This window comes from Malaclemys terrapin, chromosome 9 (assembly GCF_027887155.1).
Source record: "Malaclemys terrapin pileata isolate rMalTer1 chromosome 9, rMalTer1.hap1, whole genome shotgun sequence".
NCBI classification, from domain to species: domain Eukaryota; kingdom Metazoa; phylum Chordata; order Testudines; family Emydidae; genus Malaclemys; species Malaclemys terrapin.
Genome location: NC_071513.1, coordinates 103,627,295 through 103,645,973, shown reverse-complemented (window position 1 = coordinate 103,645,973; position 18,679 = coordinate 103,627,295). Strand labels below are relative to the sequence as shown.

General features: G+C 47.4%; 1 pseudogene; it reads left to right on the top strand.

The window, feature by feature from the left end:
• The first annotated feature begins 4,126 nt into the window (after positions 1–4,126).
• On the top strand, positions 4,127–4,496 carry LOC128843408 (histone H2A.J-like; annotated as a pseudogene).
• The last annotated feature ends 14,183 nt before the right edge of the window (positions 4,497–18,679 follow it).

Genomic DNA, 18,679 nt, shown 5'->3' with positions numbered 1-18,679 from the left:
CACCCAGTGCCACACTGGAATCCAAAGGCACTCGGCTTATGGCCTGTAGAGCTTGATTCTTCTAGTGCAGCTCTCTTGTTTGTTGACTGCATCCTTTCTGGCATGGCCAGTTCATAATTCTGGACTCGAATAATTTCTGGTTGTATACACACTGTTACACAGTGTGTCCAACATTAATGATCCCACGGGATCATCTTTGTAAGAGTAGCAGGTTTCCAGCATTTCCTTGGCCAACAGTTCTACTGTCACACTGAGTGTTGTGTGCTGTCTACAATTGCTGCTCTCTACAACAGACGTGTCTCAATAACACTGACTGTGTTATTTCTAGGGCATGCATGTGCAGGACTATGGTGGGAAAGCCAGAAGGGACCACTGCAAATTAGCACCTCTGTATAACACAGGCCGCAGAACTGTCCTAAAATAATTCCTAGAGAATATCTTTAGAAAAACATCCAACATTGTTACTGATGTTGAATCCATAACAATCCTGGGTAAATTGTTCCCATAGTTAATTACACTCATTGTTACAAATTTATGCCTTGTTTCCAGTCTGATATTAGCCAGGTGCCACCCATCTCCAGAGGAGAGAGAGAAAACCAGGACCAGTCAGGAGGTGGTGGCGAAAGCAGGAGTGCTCTGAATGTTTGCCAAGAACAGTGGGAAGCACTTTCAGAAGGGAGGCCTTGATGTTTGATTCAAGCAAGGGGTGGACACCAGGGGATTGCATATGCCCTAGCGACATTCCCACTATTTAGCTATTTGCACTAGAGGTGAGGACAGGCGAGGGTGATATCTGGGATCTGAGGTGAGGCTGTAAGCGAGAAGATCATTGTCCCAGTGCAGCCTGGTTGGGAGGAGATGACGGGGATGTGGCCAAAAGGTGCACAAGGGAAAGAGATTCAGTTTGACACCTGTAGAGCTGGTCAGATACCACAAACGACACACACTGAATAGCGTTCAGCCAGGTCTTAGCACTGTCCTGAGACAGCCAAAGGTGCCAGCTGCGGTGGTGGTTTCGTGATGTGGTTCCTGGTCCTCAGGGGACTGGACTGCTGGAGCCTGTGTCACCAAAGAACATGCAGAGGGTATTGCGTTGCAGCAAGCATTCGTGGAGAATTTACACTGACTTTTCCAAGCCTCTGGGAAGGTGTCCTTCGGAACGCAGCTGTGCTTTCTGAAAAGCCCATTTGATATTTATAAGACTTTATGAACTTGCAAAATCTTTCAGAATGTCCAATCTGTGCATCATCTCCAGTGCTTCTCTTCAAGGGCCTTTTCTCGCCATAAAATTGTGTTATTAACTTTCTGAATCTGAGTGCGTGACTTGTTAAATCTACGGGTGGCTTCAGCACATATGTCTCAATGTTAAAAACCGGTCTGTTGGAACTACAGAAATAAAATGTTCCAGTAAAGGAAGAAGTGCCATGAAATCCTTTAGCCCAGACACATCTGAGAGTTGGAACTAGTTATCAGCCTAAGGGCACGTCCTGTTCTCTTTACTCACATGAGTGAAACACACCGACCCCGAGGCTGGAAAGTGGGAAGAAGCCAATATCGGGGCCTTTTGAACTTGCAAAAGATACAGGAACGCCAGCAACTTTGGAAAGCTGTTAAAGCTTCTTTTCTTAATACACTGCTTCTTTCTCACTGCACTATCCTTGGTAAAAAAAAACAAAAACAAAAGGAGAATTGATTTTTAATTTTTCATCTAAGCAAACAAATATAATAAGCTGGATTTCAGCCAGCTGTCTCCTGTGTAGCAACCAGACACTTCAGCAATCAGCCACAAATGCGCACCTCACGACCCACTCTGCCCGTCAAATTTCAGAGATTCATAGATTTCAACCCCAGAAGGGACCACTGTGATCAGCTAGTCTAACCACCTGCAGAACACAAGCCTGAGAATTTCACTCTGTGATTCCTGCACCATGCCCAGTTACTGTTGGCTTCACTAGAGTTTATCATTGGAAAGACATCCAATCTCAGGTTAAAGACAACAAGTGACAGAGCACCCCCACATCCATGGGCAATGTCACAACGTTAATTCCCCTCATTGTAAACATTTGCAGGTGATTTCCAGTTTGAATTTTTCTAGCTTCACCACTGGAAAATGCAGGAATCGCTGGGGGAGGTTCTCTGGCGTGTGTGATGCGGGAGGTCAGAGCAGATGATCGTAATGGTCTCTTCGGGGCTTGGACTCTATCAGTCTCCGACATTGGTCCCCATGTTGACAGGATTTCAGTGCCAGGTGTATGGTACATACGTACACAGTGAGTGCCATCCAAGCTGCTGCGGGGAGCTTTAAAGATACAGACTCCTTGTTGCCCAATGGGATAATTGCAATAGTACCACAGCCGCTCCTCCCTCCGGAGTGCCTGCCAGCAGAGAGCAGCTTTACAGGCCAGTGGGGGCTCCATATAAGGGGTTCAAACAGTTCCAGTGGAATTGGGCTCAGGCTCGTCAAGGGCTGGTAAAGAGCGCCCCCCCCCCCTTTGTTTGTTTTACTCCAGTCTCTTTTCTTCTGTCGTGGGGCCCTAACTTAGTGCCCCGAACCGTGTGGTCAGGGCCATGCTTTGTGCCCCGAACGGTGTATTTGGGGTCCCATTTAGTTCCCCAAATGGACCATTCAGGACCCCTTTTAGTGCCTGCAATGGTATATTCAGGGACCCATTTAATGCTTTGTAGATTTCATAGATTTTCATTGATATCCACATCAAAGCAGGATAGGATATTATGGGGGTTATTTTAGAGAAGCTGAAAAAAGAGAGTTTAGCTATGGCTGATTGCAGAGGACAAAGCTATGACACGGGAGCTTCAGCATACAAAGGGGTTCAAAATGAAATTCAGTGGGGAACTCAGTAACCATCAATGGCTAATAGCCAGGATGGGCAGGGATGCAAAACCATGCTCGGAAGTGTCCCTAGCCTCTGTTTGCCACAAGCTGGGAGTAGACACCAGGAGGTGGATCACTGGATCGTTGCCCTGTTCTGTTCATTCCCTCTGAAGCACCAGGCATTGGCCATTGTCGGAAGACAGGATACAGGGCTGGATGGAACATTGGTCTGACCCAGTATGGCCGTTCTTATGTTGTGAAGCACTGGAATGGGTTACCTAGGGAGGAGGTGGAATCTCCTTCCTTAGAGGTTTTTTGTCAGGCTTGACAATGCCCTGGCTGGGATGATTTAGTTGGGGATTGGTCCTGCTTTGAGCAGGGGGTTGGACTAGATACCTCCCAAGGTCCCTTCCAACCCTGATGTTCTATGATTCTATGATCTCACAGGCTACCCACTCACTGAATCCTGTTAGAGAGGCTGCTGCAGTGACTGTTCCCAAGTTTAGTCTATTTCCTGGAATTGCGCAAAGACTGTATCCTCTGTTCTCCACTGCTACCAGTCATTGGGATGTGTTGAAAGAGCGTATTAGCAATACAGGGAAATGCTAAAGCATGACAAGATGGTCACAGCCAGGGTTGAGGCAATCCATTCACTACAAAATCAGGGTGAGGCTATTCTTGATTTAGATGAGACCAAGGCTTCACACAGTCTTACACCAGAACTGAAGTTGCAAGCTGATAGCTTGCAAATGACCGTTTCAGAGTTTTCATTTCTTGTTTTGACAGAAAGGTCGTCTACTATCTTATCAAAAATTAATCTGGGAAGCAAAACACATTTCAGAGTCCGGATCGTGACACTCAAAGAGCTCACCATTTACTCGGTGGAGATGCTTTATTGGAATTACAATCTCCTGGGTTCATTGCGTCTAAGGCAGCTGCTGCTTCACAGGTTGAAACATTAGGCGTAGCCACGCAGTTCAAAGGGAAATGATCTTGAAGCAGAAAAGTAACGCTGGGCAAACTTGCAAAGGACAAAAGTTCATCAGGTCTTAAAAGCAAGGGGTTTAACTCCATCATGGACACAATATTAACATAATTTGATGGTCGGATGAGTAAATAAAATGAAATTGGAGACAGGTTTGCTTTTTTCATGAGAGAGAAACAGAAAGTCTCAGCAGTGAGGGCCTAAAGAGGCACACAAAAATTAGCATTTAAACGGTCAGAGTTTTGAGAACAAGATTGAGCTTGTCACCAGCTGCTGTGAGATTAGTCAGGTGCTCGGGGATCCTCGTCATGTCTGGCTGCGGAAAGCAAGGAGGGAAAGTGCAGGCGAAGGCGAAGTCTCTCTCTTCTCGTGCTGGGCTGCAGTTCCCTGTTGGGCGTGTGGAACTATTCGGAGCGAGTGGGAGCCGGACCCCCGGTGTACGTGGCCACGGTGATGGAGTATCTGACTGCTGAGAGACTGGAGCTGGCTGGTAACGCCGCCCGGGACAACAAGAAAACCCGCATTATTCCTCGTCACCTGCAGCTGGCCGTGCCTGACGACGAGGAGCTGAACAAGCTGCTGGGGGGAGTCACCATCGCTCAGGGTGGGGTCCTGCCCAGCATCCAGCGGGTGTTGCTGCCCAAGAAAATCGAGAGCCACAAAGCCAAGGGCAAGTGAGCCCAGACACCAATCAGTTTTTGCAACCAAATTTTTAAGAATGACTTAGAAACAAAGATGCCCATTGATCGTCTTAGCTACAGTCACAACAGGTCTTTAGGTGTGAGTTTCCTTAACATAGGAACAGCACTGCATATCTTTTTGCTGTCTTCCTATAACCGGGGCTGCGAACAAGAGGAGTTTCAGCAAGCTAAAATTAATCAAGACCTATCTAAGAATGTCCATAGGGCAGGGAAGGTTAAGTGATCTGGCAGTTATTTCTATAGAGAACGCGGCAGCAAGGCAGATAAACCGACTGGGATGAGCTAATTAATGCAATTGCTTCAGAGAATGCTAGGAAGGTCCCTTTGTAAAAGCACTTAGTGGTGATTGTGTTTTGCTTTTTAGTTTTGTGGCAGGCGGGAAGAGGGCCAGGATTTGAGACTTTGAACGGGGCCTGGAACACCCTTGGCACCGCTCTGTTAAATAATATCGAGGCAGTGTGGTTCTTCCAGGCAGCAAAGGCAGCGAATTCTGTAGTGGAGATGCACTGTTAGAAAGCACCCTGACTTTCACTGACACCAGGCTATAACTGGGGAGAACAACATAACATGCTGGATAGGATCAGAATGAATGAAGGGGAGTATTCATAAAGAAAAGAGCAGTTAAAGAAGCCAGACCTCAGCCATTCAGGCTACTAAAGGTATGTCTACACCAGAGTTTCTCAAACTGGGGTTGCCGCTTGTGTAGGGAAAGCCTCTGGAGGGCCGGACTGGTTTGTTTACCTGCCCCGTCCTCAGGTCCGGCCGATCGCGGCTCCCACTGGCCGCGGTTCGCTGCTCCAGGCCAATGGGGGCTGCTGGAAGCGGCGCGGACCGAGGGACTTACTGGACACCACTTCCAGCAGCTCCCATTGGCCCAGAGCAGCGAACTGCAGCCAGTGGGAGCCGCGATCGGCCAGACCTGCGGACGGGGCCAATAAACAAACCGGCCCGGCCTGCCAGGGGCTTTCTCTACACAAGCGGCGACCCCAGTTTGAGAAACACTGTTTTAGGGTAACAAGCTCAAATCTTTGTTGTGAGTATTGATATCCCCGCCCCGCACTATGTGTCACAATATTGGGAAACAGTCATCACAGAGTGCCAGCGCGTAACTAAAGCAACGCTGGGGCAAACTGCAACTGTTCGAGGTGTGCTCGTAGCTTTAGAGATTTTGCAACCAGGAAGCATTTATACCTAAAAGACCATGGAAAGAGGGAAGTTAACCATGGGCTCAGGAGGCATCACAAAAAGCCTGGAGCAAGCTCTTTCGCCCCAGTGCAGCCGGCCTGCACAAGTGTCTTACGTACCGTACCGGTCCCAGTCAAGCCCTATTCTGATGCCTTAGCTTTTTGCTGGCCCTCTGCACAGGACTGAATTTCACCTTCTCCGGGCATTCATGGAGAGGGGTTTAAATAAATAAGGGTCTTTTTGAAATGGTCTCTCCTGGCTGTCCATGACCTGTACATTTCATATATTTTGACCCTGTCTCACTACAGCTGGAAACATGTTGCTTGGGAAACTCATCTATGTTTTAAATCAGTGGGTAAACTTCCCCTGGCAGAAGCCACAAACCCTCAGATACATGTGGAATGAGCACTAGAAGAGGACTGATGTGGCTGTTCTGATTAATCCAGGTGCCTTTCTTGAATAACGATAATTGTGGCTCTGCCCAGCTACACATATAAAAAGAATTTAATCAGTAAATGGGCTGGCACAGGAATTACCTCCAAACCAATCTCACATTTATCCAGGGCTGTTACTATAATTATATTCAAATAGGTGTTTTCACCCTGAAAACTTCATCTTTCACCTTTGATGTCGATTCAATTCCTCTTTGCACAGGATACAGATTTTGAAGTTTCACTCTTGAGAGCCTGGCTTTGCAGCCATCTGCATGTCCCATTGAATAGCAGACAAGAGCTAACACACAGCAGTGATTTTAGCCGCAGTTTAGTTCTAAGACTCTCATGACCCATGATTTAAAAATGGAAACTGCAATGTAGCAATGATCCCCAGCTTGGTTGCTGGCAGGGATGAAACCCTAGATTTGCAGAACTCAAGCCATAGGCCTTTACCACGTGAGCTAAAAGAACAACTCCGTTACTTGGTAGCTGTAGTAGGCCTTTATCAGCTGTGGCTCAGCCAATGAAGGCAGATACAACACAGTTAGCCAGTGTTACGGTAACATAGATCCTGTTCCAGTTTCTATAATTATGGATCTTCACTATAATAAGAACAAGAATTAACAATTAAACCAACAAGTAATACCTTGCTAATCAGCTGATGTAAAGAAGAGACTGGAAGCGCATCTCACCACTGCAATGCTTTGGAAATCAGAGGTTTTCAAAGTTGTTGGAAGATAAGTTCTGTTTAAAGAAAACATGTTTGGTTAATGACATTCTTATCTGTGTGTATTAAGGTAGCACCTCAGGGCCCCAATCTGGGATCAGGAGCCTACTGTGGTAGGTGATTCTTTACAATCTCTTTCTACCAGCTAGTCCCTTTCCTGTGGTTCCAACTGCTCTGCTGGGCAGAATATACTCAACTGGGGCTCCATCCAGTGTAGTCGCTAATACTGCCAATTCTCCTAATCCAGCTCTGTTACCAGCCCTTCCTCGGGAGCCAAATGACCTCCCTCTACCCACCGATTGCATGGCTGACATCAGCAATACTGATGTTTTAATGAGCGGGCTACAGTTCCTAAGGGCCACAGCCCCCTGCTGTTCAGAATTAGAACTGCTCCATTGTGTGTCATTGGCCCTCTATTCAGACTAGCTAGCGAAGACTCTCCTTTAGCACAAGTGGTAGGAGCCGGGATGCTGTAGCTAGAATATTCTGGGTGGTCATGGTGTGCAGCCAAGAGACCACCGTGAGAATACTTTGTGCTTTTACAACATCTCAGACTGAATTAGGCTTCACAACACTCTAGGAGGTAGGTCAAGATGATCCCCCATTTTATAGACAGGGGAAATTGAAGTTCTAAGTGGCTCAGCACAGAAAGTCGGTGACAGAGCTAGGAACAGAAACGCAGGTCTCTGCTCTGAGCCCAGCACCATGCCAGTCCAGTGGGTGGCCTCTCTCCTCTCAAGCTGATGGACAGCATGAAATGGGGCCAGCTGGCCAAGTACTGGGAAAAGCAAAACAACGTGTGGTGGAGAAATTGCCAACAGAGCGTGGCTGGGTCACGTTTCTGCCTAGTCCTGCCAGCTGCTACCAGGAAGCTGCATGACATGGGAGTTAATGGAGCTGGGTTGCTATTTTGTCCCAGCCGGAGAATGATCAGGTGGAGGGAGCAGAGAATGGGCTGCTGATATTGTTTGTGTATCGGGGGCACTGAATTCACACTTGCTCAGACAGACTGATTACCCCAGCCCCTTGCCTGTTCCTAGAACAGAGGAAGGTTGGTTGGGGGGCTTCCAGGGGCTCTGAGGCTGTGGTACTGCTACGACTGTGCGACGCTTGGTGTCTGTCCCCACAATGCTTCAGAGGGATCCAACGTTTTAATGACTAGGAAGAGCATCCGCAGTGACACCAGAGAAGATACAAATCACAAGCGTGATCAAGCCTCACGCCGCAGGGCTTAAGCTGCTTGCCAGAAACTCCCCCCTCACTTTTCTCCCCTCCATGCTTGTCTTTTAACACTGGCTCATCCCAGACCATGACTAGAGACAAGCAAAACAAATTCCCCACCCCCTCCTCGTCCCCTACTTGCCCTATTCCACCCATCACTCTTTTTTGGGCTCCTTGAAGAAAGACATTGTGGGGGGAGAAATTGGCTTCTGGAGCAAGCTTCATCAGCCTGGCTGTCACCTTGGCCTTTGTCATCCAGATCCTGAGAGATGTCCTGACTAAACTGGCCCAAAGAGAGGGAGCCAGATGACACTGCTACCTCCACCAGCTCTGGCTGAATCCCAAATGCCACCTGGGTGTGAGATTTTGCTACAAGTCCCACACCTTGCCTGCTTGTGTGCGTGTCCTTTCCCTTCCCCACCCTATTGCTTCTCTTTCCTATCCCGTCTGGCTTAGCTGGACAAGACTGGATATGTTGCAACACTGCTGTAAGCTGTGAAAGAGGCTGCTAAAAGACCACTGCCGTGCCTGTGTTCGTCCAGCAGGGAGGCTTCAAGTGAATGTCAAAACCAGAGAGAGAAGCTGCACTTTTTAATCTTTGCTGTTCTTTTCTCTCCCCTTTTGTGTGCGTTTGGCTTGTTTTGCCTCCTAGGAAATGTGATCAGATGTTAACAGCACCATGACAGCTCCAGCCCATCTTAACTAACCTCTTCTCTTCTCCTGAAAAGGATAGTTCTTACCAGCTTTGATGCCGTCTAAGAGACGGTCAGACAAGGGGTTTTTCCTTCTAACAACTCTCCAGCTAAAGGGAGGGGAACAAGGGATGTTGTTCAAATGAAAGCCTTGCCAAATACTTTCATTTCAAATGCTGGAATGGTTTTCCCTTCTTTTCTGTGTCTTTAATAAAATGTTAAAAGGGTTTTTAATGGGGTGTTTGCACCATGGTACTAACCAGGCTGAGGTCTCTGTATGCCAAACCCCGAACCTTGTTTAACATTGTTTAATGTTGGACAGTGACTGGAAAGCACCTTCACCCATCTAGTCCATCTAAATACAACAGGAGGAAGGGGGAGCCTGTGCCACCCCCGCTGGGGTAGGGGTGCCCAGTCTGTATGCTCCTGCCCTCTCCGGGCTGGGATGGAAACTCTCTCCTGGAGACCCTGGTCTAGATGTAGAGTAGTGCACCCATTGAATTGGGACGCAGCATCTGCTCCTGGTTTTATTGCAAATTACCTTGTAAAATAAAGTGGAGAGTCAAAAGCATAATAAAAGCCACCATTACCCTTAAGCAGATGTAATTGTTATTCAAGGGCTGGAGAGGAGGGAAGAGGACAGCAAGGACTGACTGCTGATGCGGTATAATACTTACTGATGCTCCTACTCTTGAGAACCAGTAAGTGTTTGGAACTGGCTGTGTGGAAAGATATTAGACAGACAAGGTGGGTGAGATAATATTGTTTATTGGACCACTTCTGTGGGCGGAAGAGACAGAGACACGTTTCTGAGCTCCATGGAGCTTTTCCTCAGGTCAGGTCCGTGTAGCTCAAAAGCTTGTCTCTGTCTCTTCAAACAACAGACGCTGGTCCAATAAATGGTATTAACTCACCCACCTTCTTTCTGTCATATCCTGGGACCAACATGGCTACAACAATACTGTGAGCAACATTGAAAGATGTTGACTAACCCTGACAACACCCTCCCTGAGGTGAAATGTTGGAATCATGCACTATAGAGAGTTTAAATGTTAAAGGTGTCCTTTACCATGTGCACTCAGGGAACACTTCTTTCCAAGGCCCTCCAGAAGATGTCTACTCGGTGCTCATGTAAGTGTTGTGACAGCACACATGAACGATATTTGAGCATCATGCGACATGAATGCTGTAACTCAAGTGCTAGAGGCATGCATGACATCCACTGATACGCCTAATACTCCAATCTGTCATGGAAAGAGACTGTGGTGCAAAGGCTTAGTGGGGCACACATGGGACACCAGGTAAGAGATGGTCAGTGCTCAGGGGAGTTTACTTACAGTACGCAAAAAAGAGTGTGCAGTAGGTTCTTCACTTCTGTTGTGACGAATCTTTCTCCAAGCCTCTCTGATAAGTTAACGTGCAGGGAACGTATTTGCAGTGCAACTTTTTCTCGATCATCTCGGTTATGTTTTGAAACATGGCAGTTGGGTGGCAGGATCATCAAATAGCTTCTTTAGCAGCGTCGAGCATTTATCTTGAGAAAGAAAATACACGTTAAGTCCATCGAAAATAAACAAAATCCTGTGTATTGCTGGTCCCAATGAGAGGAATCACATCTTGCCATGTTCTAGTAATTTGATATACTCTATTTCAACAAATCAACAGAAGTCTTTCAGCTCTTCAACACACACCATGTAGATATGAAAGTATTTGTAAACCTTTAGAACAAACCTCTCCACATCTAAAGGACAACAGTCGACTGCAGTTTGGAGGCAGTTATGCACAATATGTGCACCACACCCGATACTGAAGATCTCTTTTCCTAAGTTGGCCTGGAGCTTCCGCCACAAATTGTTTTTCCCACGTCTGGCACCCCCAAAGTTAGCATTGGTGTTGTCTGCACAAATTCCAACAATTTTGTAGTTCTCAATCCCTTGCTGGATGAATGCACACTGCAAATCTGATGTAGAGATGAAAAGTCAATAATTTTTGTGCAAACTCCACACCGTGGGCGAAAATGCCGTATAAGAACAGGAAACAGTTTTGTTGCTTTTTGTTCAACGCATCCACACCATGCATAATAAAGGAAAACTTGTCCAACTCAAGCTGCACTTCTTCAATGGATAAAGGGACTAAGACGTTGCAAACAATTGCCTCAGATTTTGTGCAAGCAGATGAAAACGTAGGTTGGTAGTTTCCTAATTAATTGTGATGTCCAGTCACTAGACCGGAAACTGTGTCCGTGCCGCACTGAGTGGTAAGCGAACACTCCCTCACTGACAAAAACTTTTTCAGCTTCTGTGTCTTGCCTCAGAAAAAATCCTGAAACACTTGGTGTTAAACACTTTCTTTTATCAGCATCTCTGTGTTTCTTGCTTTGAAGGTGCTGGGTAATGTCATTTCGACTGCCGTGGGCAATGGAGAAATGTGCTCCACATGTCTTGCATACAACTTTGCTGTTGTCCAATGTTAAATTGTCTTTTTTTAAAAAACATGAACTGTGTTTGGAGGTCTTCATTACAATTACACAGATGTTTCCTAGACATTTTTATAACAAAAAATGACCACACACAAACTATTGATTCTTCTAAGGACACAGGTATACACAAGCCCTCCGCCCCCGCCCCTACACACACACAAAAGGAACAAAAGCATCACCTGTAACATCCTGTGATTGGTTGCAGCATTGCCTTCACAGCTGCGCAATGGAGAGCATCAGCTGCTTGCTGGGGGGCCTGGCTCTGAAGACAGCGCCTCCTCCAGCAGCAGCACAGAAGTAAGGGAAGCGTGGTGGGATTGCCACCCTTACTTCTAACACAACCAGCCCCTGACAAAGGAGAACACGGGTGGGAACGAACTGTCTATGCTCCTTGGGGGGATTTTTTGGCTACGTGACGTCAGTCTGCCTCTGGCTGGGACCCTGCCCCTGACAGCCCCCGTTTTGCTGAACCAATCCCTTGCTATGGGCCAAGTTAATCTCCAAATCGAAGGGTTTACACCAGAGACCTCTATGGCCTGGTAAATCTGCTACTGAAACACCAGGGTAGAATTGATTTGCAAGTGGCCCAGCGTCTGAACACAGCACTCTGCCTCTACGGCAGGCAGCCTGTTTGGCTCAGGGGGACTCTTCACTACCACAAAATGTGCAATTAAAACCCCTTCCTAAATCACACTCTCTCATCACTCAGGCTCCTAAGCTAGGCAAACACTGGAGCTGGGAAGAGACCATCACGCTGCTTTCAGCCTGCAGCTGCAACTCAGCTCACCAACAAAACCCAGCGTTTACAAATCAGAGCACGGCCGCTAACCCCCAGCGGATGACCTGCGTGCGGCATCCTTCAACCCTGCTGATGCTGACACAATCCATTTAGCCATGTTTTGTGCCCATCAGTAAATGAGGTTCCTACCTTCTCGCTGCTGATCTTGCACTGAGCAGGAAAATTAATTTAGTGCTTCTGTACAGCCTCCTGGTCAAGTTGCTCAAAGCATTCTCTATTGAGCCTCACAGTCAGAAAGGCTCAGACTCTGAGGCAGCGCAGAAGTGAGGGTGGCAAGACCATGTCCCCCTTACGTCTCTGCTCTGCCTTGCAGCCGGCAAGTGGGTCTGCTGCCCAGGGGGTCAGCGCTGAAAGCCGCACTGCCTGCCAGCAGCAAATGACCCCCCCGGCAGCAGCCACAACTCTCCACTCGGTCACCCTACTCTGTGCATCTTGCTCAAAGCCCAGTGACTGCAGTCACTGACCTCAGGGAGGAGTGCACCATTCCAATGTGTGCAGCACCGTCCCTTTACCAGGACACCGCTCTGCTTGGCGAGGGATTACACCTCTCTGAGGCACAATCCTTTACGTAAACTCCTCACTAGCCTGTGATGCAAGCAGTGGACAGCGGTCCCAGGCTGATCCAGACACAAGAACTGCCTGTAGTGTCCAGCTGGAGAGTCTCCACGGCTGCTGCCCTGGGGGGCAGGTTTGAAAGCGCTGCCTGCCAGCAGCAAATGTCTCTGATCATGTTACTGGTGGGCAGCGTTGTCTTCAGAACTGACCCCCCAGCAGCAGCTGCGGCTCTCTGCTCTGCCTCATGGCTGGAGAGCGGGGGCTGCTGCCCGGGGCAACACATTTGAAGGTAGCGCTTCTCCGATGCTGGGCTGACCCCCAGCACCAGCCTCTGCTCTCCACTCTGCCTTGCAGCCAGAGGGAGAGGGGTGGTGCCTGGGGGGACAGGTCTGAAGGCAGTGCCGCCTGCACAAATCAGGGACAAATGCCCAATTTTAGTGAAAAAGTAAGGACGGCCAGAACAGAGCTGGAAAAGGGGACTGTCCCAGCCACAATGGGACATAGTCACCCTGTCTCAGGCACTTGTACACTGCAGCCACAGATAGAATTCGCGGCTCATATAGATAAACCCACCCTAGCTTTAATTTAGCTAGCTTGCTAAAACCAGCCGTGAGAACAGAGCGATGCGGGCTAGCAACGCGAGTACGTACCTGGGGGGCCAGGTGAGCTGGTGCAGCCCACACTGCAGCCCGCACAGTAACATCCTTGCTGCTGTTTTCAGTAACCTAGCCAGCTATAGCGCAGGCATGTCTAAACGAGCTGCAAATTACACCTCCCGTTACTGTGTAGACGTAACCGAATTCTCTCTGTGGGCACCCTTTCCAAGTGACAGGCCTACGCCGGCACTCCTCCCACGGTGTGTTACCTTCAGCAGATCCAGCCGGGGTTAGCCCCGGCTCTGGAAGCCTCTTTGGGAGCTTGTGACCAGCGTGGAGCTGGAGTGACTCAGGACAGCGTCTTCAAAAATAAGTGTTATTTATTTGCCCATAGGAACATCACAGGCAGCAAGAAAAGGATTAAAATAACAAAACCCTAAACACATATTGTCTTCACTAAACTTAGCATTTCTCGCCAGTTTAAGTGGGTTCCACTTGACCCAGGCACATTCTCAGTGTTGGGGCTGGGAGAGAGAAGGCTGCTAACACTGCCTCTCTGGCATAATCTGAGACCCCTGAGTTAGACAGTGTGTGTGCGCATGTGCATCCCTCCCTCAGGTCACAGACTGCCTTAGATCCATTTCAAAGTGCCTTTGTTCCAGACTCCCACCCAAGGATATTCTGAACCGGGTCAAACTGTTTTTTGTGTTTCTCCAGAGGAAATTGGAGATTGTCACAAAAGTGGATTCACAGTACTGTCCATTTGATCACCAGGAAACAGAATTCGAGTCACCGCTGGATTCCTGGATACCTGGGGAGAACTCCAGCTGGAATTAACCCTTAGTTTTCCATGGAGCAGCCACACACAGTAGCCATTGAATACACAGATATAACATTCAAATTTGGTAGGTTTTTGATACCAAGTTACAGCCCAGGGCCACCTCTGCTCTTGGAACATGAAGTCAGCATCCCCACTAGGTCACACAGCCCCGCAGCATGACAAAGAGCATGTGGTTGTGAGGGGAAGGGGCAGTAATGGGAAACTGAGTCTTTGGCCTGTATGGCCTCAGTTCAACGGGACAACAGATGAGCTTAAAATTAGGCACATGCTTAAGTATGTTGCTGAACTGGGTCCGAGGTCATTGGGTTGTATCTGGCCCAGGCGGGAAAGTCATTACCACGTGAGGGCTGTTTGGTGGCCTTTGTGACAGGAGCTGGTGCACAGTCCAGTTGCTTGTGGGGAGATGTCAGCCACATCAGAGTTGGTTCTTACTGGACCTCCATTGTTGTCAGCCCAAGCAGATGAACAGGCCAGGGAGACTGAAATACCCTCTCTCTTCCCCATAAAGGCAGCAATACCAGATCAGGGCTGGTGTGATGGAAACTTGGCCTGCCTTTGCTGCAGCTGCTCTGTAGATGGATAATGGATGTTGTTTGTCAGGGCTGACAACCTGGAACAGGGGTCGGCGACCTTTCAGAAGTTGTGTGCCGAGTCTTTATTTAGTCACTCTGATTTAAGGTTTCATGCCAGTCAGACATTTTAACGTTTTTAGGAGGTCTCTTTCTATAAGTCTATAATATATAACTAAACTATTGTTGTATGAAAAGTAAATAAGGTTTTTTAAATATTTAAAAAACTTCATTTAAAATTAAATTAAAATGCAGAGCCCCCTGGACCGGTGGCCAGGACCCAGGCAGTGTGAGTGCCACTGAAAATCAGCTCGCGTGCTGCCTTCGGCACCCGTGCCATAGGTTGCCTACCCCTGATCTGGAACCTGGTTTCTGTCATTTACTTGGTCCAGTGTGTCTCTGCAAATGTCAGGCAGCCTGGCTCTTATTCCATTACAGGAAGGCTGTTACCAAAACCATCAATACCACGGGGTATATTCTGAGCTCAACACACAGGGCTGCTCCCGTGCCGTTCACACTAACGGGCACTGCTCAGCTTGGTCTAGTGTGTCTTGAATTCAGAATTCACCCCTAAGGTGAAGCTCAGGATTTTAAATAAAATATGTACAAAGCTTTCAGTGCCAGTGCCGACAGACGCCACACAATGCTTAGCAGAGACGGGGCTAAACCGTTATCTGTGAACAGGCAGCTACAGCTCTGCCTCTGCTGGCACGCAGACAAACAGGGAGGCAGGGTTGGCCCTTTGGGAATGTGGCTGTGCTGTGAGCAGAACCAAACCTCTCATCATGCTAAGCAACCAAGTGCAGAGAAGGCAGAAGTGAGAATTAAGATCCTCTCTCTCTGTATAAAGAGTTGAGTCCTGAAAAGCATTATAAGCCGAGGAGACAAGGAACTTTGTGTTAACCCCTTCTGCACAACTAAACTCCAGCAAACTCAGCAATCCTGGACAGCTGTTTTAGCATTGACAGCCTGCTGCTGTCAGAAGCCCTAAGGAAGCACAGACTTTACGGATGACGTATGCTCAGTTTCTAAAACAAAGTGCACCACAGCTGACAATAAGCATTTATCCAAGAGCTCACTGCTTATACATTTAGATAAATAGAACTTGTAGTATCATCAGTAATAGTGCCACTGGATGACTTCCCACAATATCCCACAAAATCTAGCTGGAACTTAGCCATGGCACTTGGAGCTAAGACCGCTGCTCATTCAAAAAGTGTTATGGGATCTCTAATATGCATGAATCACTAGAGATACTAATAACGATTTTTTTCATAAATTGAAGTGTGACCAAATCCTTCCCTTCCTGGCCAAGATTAAAGGTTGGTAAGTCTGATAATGGGGCAAGGGACACAAGGAACATGGTGCCTCATTCCACATATGCTACTTCCTGGCTGGGTAGAGGTGTAGGCAGAGGGGATCCCATGTACAGAAGGTGAAGGAGCTGAATTGGAGCCGCATACATATTTTCCTTTCAGAGGGCCTCAAAAAACCCGCTCAATACCACAAAGGCTTGCCAATTAGGAGGGTGGCCTTTATGATGTGAACACCTAGCTACTAAAGACTAGGCTTAGACTGTGAGTACATTGCTGAAATGCCACTGAACAACCAGTGGGTGGTATTGACCAGAGATAGGCCCAAACATCCCAGAGCTTTGGACCTGAATGTGAACCCAGAGTTGGGGCCCAGAACCATCTTTAGTGTTCACTTGACGTCGCAAGTATCCTGTGCTAAATTCAGAATCGTGAACTTTGCCAGTATTACAGTCCTCCCTCATCCTGAAACAAACACACCTTCCCCTTTGTCACCTCCTGAGCAATCCTCTAAGGATGGTGTCCACAGCTTTAATCTCTAACGATTGCAGAGCTATGACTTTCTTCTATTGTAACAACAGATTTTATAATAGGGCACCCCCAGTACAAATACTTTCCACCCCCATCTGAATATAAACACAGAAAACAATCCTGGGCACGAGAAATCTCCTCTCGCCTTCACTGAACTGTAAAGTTGAACTGTATAGCTCGTACTAGAATGGGTTAAATTCTGCCGTGCGGAAAGGGTATTGGAGTGTAGTTTGTTCTTCAGTGCCCCGAAGCTTAACCAAGTTACACAAATAGATGGAGATAAAGTATAATTAATGACTTTGGGAATGTTCTGGAGATCACTTGAAACTGACAACAAAAATCTTTAATTAATTTAATTAGCTACTTGATGGATATTATATGACTGGTAAAATGCACCCACGCTTGCTGATAAGGAACATGATCAAATGCAGCTTCTATTTCCTAGAGTTACACCACGGGATACAGTCTGAACTCAGTGTTAGGTTGGTAACAGTTTCACTGGGAGGTGGATTGAGGAAGAGATCTTTTGAAGTTCTTGAGTTCCTTTTCATGCACATATAAAATTCAATATTACGCAATAGCTTTAAATCACTTTGGATTTTCTATTCGCATTTCTAGTATAAATAGATACAGGGAAAAGATTCCTATGATTGATTATCATTTCAGTACCAACACTGGGCTTGGGGCTGTACAAAACGCAGAAGGAACTAACTCCCCAGCAGGATCAGTGAAAGGTTATCATAAAGTTTTGACATGTTTTTAAAGACGGAGTGTAACCCGGCTCCTAATTTACCACAGACCATGTAACCCCTGGGGGCTCTGCACAGGGACGGAGGCCTGTTGACACGGCTCTAATTCAGGATCAGAGCTTTACATGGGTTAATATTAATGTAGGGAATGATCTTTTAAAATACAGATCAATGGAAGAGAGCAGAGGGTTACTTTCTGTGACTCAAGTATCAGGGGGTAGCCGTGTTAGTCTTAGGGCCAGTTCCAGGCACCAGCTTGTCAAGCAGGTGCTTGGGGCGGCTGCTCCGAAGAGGGGCGGCACGTTCAGGTATTTGGCAGCAGTTCGGAGGACGGTCCCTCACTCCGCGTCGGAGCGAAGGACTTCCCGCCGAATTGCCGCCGCAGATCGCGATCGCAGCTCTTTTTTTTTTTTTTTTGGCTGCTTGGGGCGGCCAAAACCCTGGAGCCGGCCCTGGTTAGTCTGTATCCACAAAAACAACAAGGAGTCCGGTGGCACCTTAAAGACTAACAGATTTATTTGAGCATAAGCTTTCATGGGTAAAAATCCTCACTTCTTCAGATACAACTTTCTGTGACTCAGTTTCCCCTCAATGGTCAAATGGGTATATTAATACTGTTGTCACTCTTCTAAGTGGAAGTGGCTGTTGGGACCTTGCAGGTAGGGTTCCCATTGAGGGGCATATTAGTGTTATGGAGTCAGGGTCATTTCTTGGTGTAGTTTGTTTATTTCCAGCACATACGCCAGTCCCTGAACAGAGGTGGTCATACATAGCACACATGACCAAACACCAGTGCCCCCTTCCCAGGAAGCATCTAAGCCTCGAGAATTGACTCTGATTAGAGAAATTAATACAGAGCATAAACTCTCCTGCTGTTCGCCAGAGCTCCTCAAAGACTCTATAGCACAACACTCATTTGTTCAGATGGCGCATGCTTGCACACAAATTGAAAAATGTGTAAGATTAAGTCTAAGTGCCAGCGGGTGATCCCTGCCATAATACTAAAGTACCTCCCAGCAACATTCATTTGTATGTGGAAAGCCCTGAGAAGAAAGGCACTCTAAAAATGTGGGGAAGGGGTAGCTCAGTGGTTTGAGCATTAGGCTGCTAAACCCAGCGCTGTGAGCTCAATCCTTGAAGAGGCCACTTAGGGATCTGGGGCAAAATCAGTACTTGGTCCTGCTAATGAAGGCAGGAGGCTGGACTGAATGACCTTTCAGGGTCCTTTCCAGCTCTATGAGATAGGTAAATGCAAGACATTATTCTTCAGCATTTTTAATTCAGGTTGTTGGAAGACATTATTTGCACAAGGTCTGGAAATCAGTCTCGCCCTCTGCTTTAACATCAAGGGAATATCGTGGTTTGGAAATCTAGCAACCAGTCAAGAGGCTGGGATCTTAAAGGACATTTTTAATTGAACGGCGGGTAAGATGTTCTCCAAAGCATCCTCTATCACTTTATGTTTTGAG